The following is a 6,472-nucleotide window of genomic DNA, read 5'->3' as shown; positions in this document are numbered from 1 at the left end:
GTGCTGTTCCAGGTGATGTATTTTTTTAAGACCACCCACCCACCCCTCAATTTTAAAGGGATAGTTCCTCTAAATTACTAAATTGCCTATTGGTTTCCTTACCCTGTAAGCAGTTTATGGACTAGGTATAACAGCAACCCATGCTTTGGTTTTGTTATCTGGGCACTGTTTCAAATGCTATCTTTTTTGCATTTGTGGCACAAATAAAATGCAAGTCAATGGTACCTAATATTAGTATTTTTTGTGCTTCATATCCAAATCATCTACAGTATAAGCAACATCATTGAGTTACACAATCAATTTGTAGATACTTCAGGATGATTTGGACATGAAGCGTGAAAATGCTAATATAGATATCATTGACTTGCATTGGATTTGTGCCACAAATGCTGAAAAGTTACCATTTCAAACAGTAGATAACAAAACCTATGCATGCATTGTTGTCATACCTTGTCCATAGACTAAGAAAACCCATAAGTACATTTGTAATTTTGGTGAACTATCCCTTAAACATTGCGGGGATGGGGGTTCTTTAAAAAGGTAAGCACCTGGAGTCAGAACCTGGTAATAACATGGTGTAGGATATGACACAAACCTAACAACTTCAATTACTAATTTCTCTGAATGGGAAAAAAAACACCACCAAATTCACTGTGAATACATTACATAGGATTAAGAAACAATACTCCAAGCCGAAGCTCAATACTACTAACCACAGGGTCACTGGTTCAATTCCACTCAGGAGTCCATAGGTTTGGCTGTTCTGTTCTCTGTACCTTCTATGGATGACCTAGGCCTAGAACCAACTTACTAGGTTGCCAAGACATACAGGAGGAATGATCTGCATTCTACAAGAAGGTGCCCCATTGCTGGCAACACAACACCACAATGTTCATGCTTTCCTCAAAAGGTCAGCTTGTGAAAATGTCACAGTGATAGAAACAACTATAGGCCCTGAGGAGACTGAACGAGAATATTTTCAGATGTGACTATATTTGATTGATAGTAATTAAGGAGGTAGGAGAATGTGGAAAGTTTCCTAGGGCTAGAGGCAGAAGCTTGAAATTTAGATTGTTAGAAAGTGGCTTTAGCAGCAGATACAAAGAAAGAGAAGGTAGAGAGGGAGTGAAAGGATGATAGGACCTTTTTAAATAAGAAAGGAAGACGTTCCTAATCAAATACTCTTTGTTTTGTGTGTTTGTGACGTCTGTATTGTGTATATCAATACATGTGTATTGATGAGAGATTTATATTATGGATGGATGATGGACCCTAATTTTGGTAATATGTGACTCACCACCTGGATTCGGTTTTATGTAGCAAAATGTGAACGTTTTTTTTACATTTGTGAAAAGGAGATACTCAGAGCCACAAAAAGGTATATCATACACTGCATTGTTGAGGAACAATGGGAAAGTCATTCTGCTTTGAATGTTGATAAACTTGTGAACTCACTTTTGAGAAAAGGTCCTTTGAATGTTTTGGTACCTACTGGAAAGCTCTTCTTTGTCTACACCCATTCAGCATTGTTCACAACCTCTTAAGCCAGCCCCAACCATCTCTTTAAGGATTCACATGTGAGGTCATGTGCTAAACAGTGAGTGGTGTAGTAAAGATTAAGACTAAATGTGGTAGTAGCCTATAATAACGAAAAATTCCAGGTAAACAGCGTGTCCAGATAAAAATATTTTATAAATATTAGATGACGCTTACCCAGACACACATACTTGAGTAAATGTAAAGAAAACTTAATAGAAAATGACTGACGTAAAAGTCACCCAGTAAAATACTACTTAAGTAAAAATATTTGATATTAAAAATACTTAAGTATCAAAAGTAAATGGAATTGCTAAAATGTATAAAGCATAAATAATTTCAAATTCATTATATTAAACCAGATGGCCCAATTTTTAATTTACGGGGCACACTCCAATATTCAGACATAATTTACAAATGAATCATTTGGGTTTAGTGAGTCTGCCAGATCAAATGCAGCAGGGATGACCATGGATGTTCTCTTGATAAGTGTGTGAATTGGACAATTTTCCTGTCAAAATGTAACGAGTACTTTTGGGTGTCGGGGAAAATGTATGGTGTAAAAAGTACATTCTTTTCATTTTGGAATGTAGAGAAATTAAAGTAAAAACTGCCAAAAATGTAAATAGTAAAGTAATGTACAGATACCGCAAAAACATACTTAAGTAGTATTTTAATGTAGTGCTTTACACCACTTGCCCACTGACAAAGAAATGATCAGTCTATAATTTCAATGGTAGGTTTATTTGAACAGTGAGAGACAGAATAACAACAAAAAAATCCAGAAAATGTTATAAATTGATTTGCATTTTAATGAGGGAAATAAGAATTTGACCCCCTCTCAATCAGAAAGATTTCTGGCTCCCAGGTGTCTTTTATACAGGTAACGAGCTGAGATTAGGAGCACACTCTTAAAGGGAGTGCTCCTAATCTCAGTTTGTTACCTGTATAAAAGACACCTGTCCACAGAAGCAATCAATCAATCAGATTCCAAACTCTCCACCATGGCCAAGACCAAAGAGCTCTCCAAGGATGTCAGGGACAAGATTGTAGACCTACACAAGGCTGGAATGGGCTACAAGACCATTGCCAAGCAGCTTGGTGAGAAGGTGACAACAGTTGGTGCGATTATTCGCAAAAGGAAGAAACACAAAAGAACTGTCAATATCCATCGGCCTGGGGCTCCATGCAAGATCTCACCCCGTGGAGTTGCAATGATCATGAGAACGGCGAGGAATCAGCCCAGAACTACACAGGAGGATCTTGTCAATGATCTCAAGGCAGCTGGAACCATAGTCACCAAGAAAACAATTGGTAACACACTACGCCGTGAAGGACTGAAATCCTGCAGCGCCCGCAAGGTCCCCCTGCTCAAGAAAGCACATATACATGCCCGTCTGAAGTTTGCCAATGAACATCTGAATGATTCAGAGGACAATTGGGTGAAAGTGTTGTGGTCAGATGAGACCAAAATGGAGCTCTTTGGCATCAACTCAACTCGCCGTGTTTGGAGGAGGAGGAATGCTGGCTATGACCCCAAGAACACCATCTCCACCGTCAAACATGGAGGTGGAAACATTATGCTTTGGGGGTGTTTTTCTGCTAAGGGGACAGGACAACTTCACCGCATCAAAGGGACGATGGACGGGGCCATGTACCGTCAAATCTTGGGTGAGAACCTCCTACCCTCAGCCAGGGCATTGAAATTGGGTCGTGGATGGGTATTCCAGTACGACAATGACCCAAAACACACGGCCAAGGCAACAAAGGAGTGGCTCAAGAAGAAGCACATTAAGGTCCTGGAGTGGCCTAGCCAGTCTCCAGACCATAATCCCATAGAAAATCTGTGGAGGGAGCTGAAGGTTCGAGTTGCCAAACGTCAGCCTCGAAACCTTAAATGACTTGGAGAAGATCTGCAAAGAGGAGTGGGATGTGTGCAAACCTGGTGGCCAACTACAGGAAACGTCTGACCTCTGATTGCCAACAAGGGTTTTGCCACCAAGTACTAAGTCATGTTTTGCAGAGGGGTCAAATACATATTTCCCTCATTAAAATGCAAATCAATTTATAACATTTTTGACATGCGTTTTTCTGGATTCTTTGGTTATTATTCTGACTCTCACTGTTCAAATAAACCTACCATTAAAATTATAGACTGATAATTTCTTTGTCAGTGGGCAAACGTACAAAATCAGCAGGGGATCAAATACTTTTTTCCCCTCACTGTAGTATACCATACATACGTTAAGGCCATGTAAACTAAGTTGAAACCTCAGTGAGGTGCACATATACAGCACATAAACAGATGAATGAGCCATATATTTATGTGGTGGACACTTGATACGGACACACGATAGTTGTGGTATGTCACAAGATCATGTTACGACCAAACAATATTCAGTTTATATATCAATATTTTGCTAAGTCTTGCTAAGTGGATGGGTCTCTACAGAAGGTATAAACGGTACAGCCAAATGGTTACTTGCAAAGTAGCAATACAGAAATAGATAGTGTCAGTATAAATAAGATAATATGCAGTATGTACACGAACAATATCAATAGTGATAGACGAGGTAGTTATATGCATACAATCAAGGGTAAAGTGGCTGAGCAGCAGGATAAAAAAAAAATAGTAGCAGCAACGTATGGTGTCTGTGTTAGGAGAGAGTCATTTGAATAGAGGCACTGTAGATAGTGCTGATGACTGGTCCATCCAAACAACGCATGAACAAGGGAATCTATATTCAGAGAGCCTGTTTCTGTCCTGCCCTTGACTTTGGTGCAGGGCATGTCCATAGCCTCTTTGAAACTCCCTAATCTTCTCAAAAAGATACGTTTGTCTAGCTGTGTCCAGTCCAGGTGGCGCTTGCACAGGCAGACCATCTATGGGAGGAAAGATGTCAGTGTTGCGCAGCAGCTGAAACCTGGTCCCGACAGTCCGAACGCTCCTAGGCAACAACATCACCAGGCTCCAGAGCATCGAAGCTGTAAAAAAGGGAACAACAAAAAATAAATCAGAAGACATTACAACCCTGCACAACATTAATTCACCTCCCAAATTCAGATAAGAATAACCTCACACAATGCAATGAAAATTATTTCACCTGAAGTGCTGGTACTGCTTGATCTGTTGCAGTGGCCTGAATTACAGAGTCAGGTGTTGTTGCCAGCCATAACTTTACACCAGCAACGTACCATCCTCCAGTTCAACCAGCTGTGGGATGTTGACCCCTGTCACTATCCTGTGCTTCACAACACCAGCAATCTCAGACAAAGTGCTCACTCTGGTCTTTCTGAAGCGCTGCTTGATGAGGGCAAACTTGGTGTGGCCTGTGATCAGGAAGTGAAGGTCCAGACTGTGGTGGAGCTTGTGCGTGGTCTGCCAGGCACAATACCAGAGCACAAACGTGTTCTTGTTTTGGCCACTGCAGTTATCACAATTCAGGTCCACACGTGTTTCCATAGTTGGTGAAGAAATGGTGCATGTAGTTGATGACTGCGCTGCTGCCTTTGCTTGCTTGGGCCAGCTCTCTTTTGATGGGAGGCATTAGACCATTCTTCTTCTATGACTGGTGGAGGAGAGTAAGGCATGTTCTACAGATGCTGAAAGACAAATTCCAGATACAAATATTTTAGCATTCTTATACAATAGATGTGAAATGGCATTCTGAGATATCACTACACACAGTTCATACACAATGTTAGCTAGCTAGCCAGCAATCTAACGTCAGCTGGCTAGCTTTAACTAGCAATACAAATCGATTGTCATAGCTAGCCAAATAGGTTCAATCTTAGCTAGTTAGCTAGCTAACATTAGCCTATAACTAGCAATGCGAAATGCATTCTGAGAAAACATCGCTAACGTTACACACACGTCATACACGTAAGTTAATGTTAGCTAGCAAGCCAGCCATCAGCTAATGTTAGTTAGCCAACAGCAAGCTTTAACTTGGGGTCTTTTGTTTAGACAAGTCACGTTAACGTTAGCTAGTTACAAAATGAACGATAATCACAATCCATAGAGTAACGTTACTAGAAATACTAACTGATTGTCATAGCTAGCTAAAGTTGACCAAATAGGTTCAATGTTAGTTAGCAAGCCAGCCATCGAACTCCAGCTGGCTAGCTAACAGTAAGCTTTAACTTGCAATGAAAACAACTTTTTGACAAAATCAGAAATGTATAATATCTGAAATTGTAGCTAGATTCTTACCCGTAAACATGGATGAAAGCTTCACGGCAGACTGCAACCACATTTATTAAATAAGACGTCCTGTGTCGTTTCCGTTTAGTTTGCACAGCTTGTTTGGCCTGTTGCTGTCTTCCAATGATTTCAAAACTCAGTCAACTTACTCCGTGAGAGTAAGTCAGCATGGCACGATCCACTGACCTTTGCCGATAGCACCTGGTAAGTTCAGGGCAGCAATGTTATTGAGAGCAGTAGCAACATATTTGCAGTTCTCCATGGCTAATGTTATATCTTTCGGAAAAAAAATGCATTAGAAAGGATTATCTACGCATAACGAGCAGCTCATTTTATAGATAGACACAAGATGCTACACCGCAGACCAATCTGAAACTCATCCTTCGGCATGTCCAGCCCACTCATTATCTCAGCCAATCATGGCTAGCGGGAAGGTTCCTGACTTTTTTTGTTGGCTAAACCAACTTGGTTCGTAATTTAACAACTTTATTCATATTTACAGACGGTATAAACGTTTTTGCTATTAAGGCACATGAAAGTTCACATGTTTGAGAAGGTATTTCTGCCAAAAAAACACATTTCTTTACGTTAAAATGTCTCTCATGTGAAGTTGTGACTTGCGACCTACCCCTAGTTTCCTGAATCAGGTCACATATGTGTGGTCAACAATAGTGATATTTGAAGCGTGACACCAGTATCAGACATTAGGTCTCCTATATTCTCCAGTAGTAA

General features: G+C 40.3%; 1 long non-coding RNA gene across 1 annotated transcript; it reads right to left on the bottom strand.

The window, feature by feature from the left end:
• Nucleotides 1-1,673: 1,673 nt before the first annotated feature.
• On the bottom strand, nt 1,674-6,133 carry LOC123730514 (uncharacterized). The gene is made up of 3 exons (XR_006761970.2): nt 5,750-6,133; nt 4,641-5,139; nt 1,674-4,521 (listed from the first exon to the last, which is right to left on the bottom strand). It is a non-coding gene; the product is annotated as an uncharacterized LOC123730514 (long non-coding RNA).
• Between the last annotated feature and the right edge of the window lie 339 nt (nt 6,134-6,472).

The sequence above is a fragment of the Salmo salar genome, chromosome 25 (assembly GCF_965601325.2).
Source record: "Salmo salar chromosome 25, fSalSal1, whole genome shotgun sequence".
NCBI classification, from domain to species: Eukaryota; Metazoa; Chordata; class Actinopteri; order Salmoniformes; family Salmonidae; genus Salmo; species Salmo salar.
This window is presented reverse-complemented; position numbering and strand designations above follow the sequence as displayed.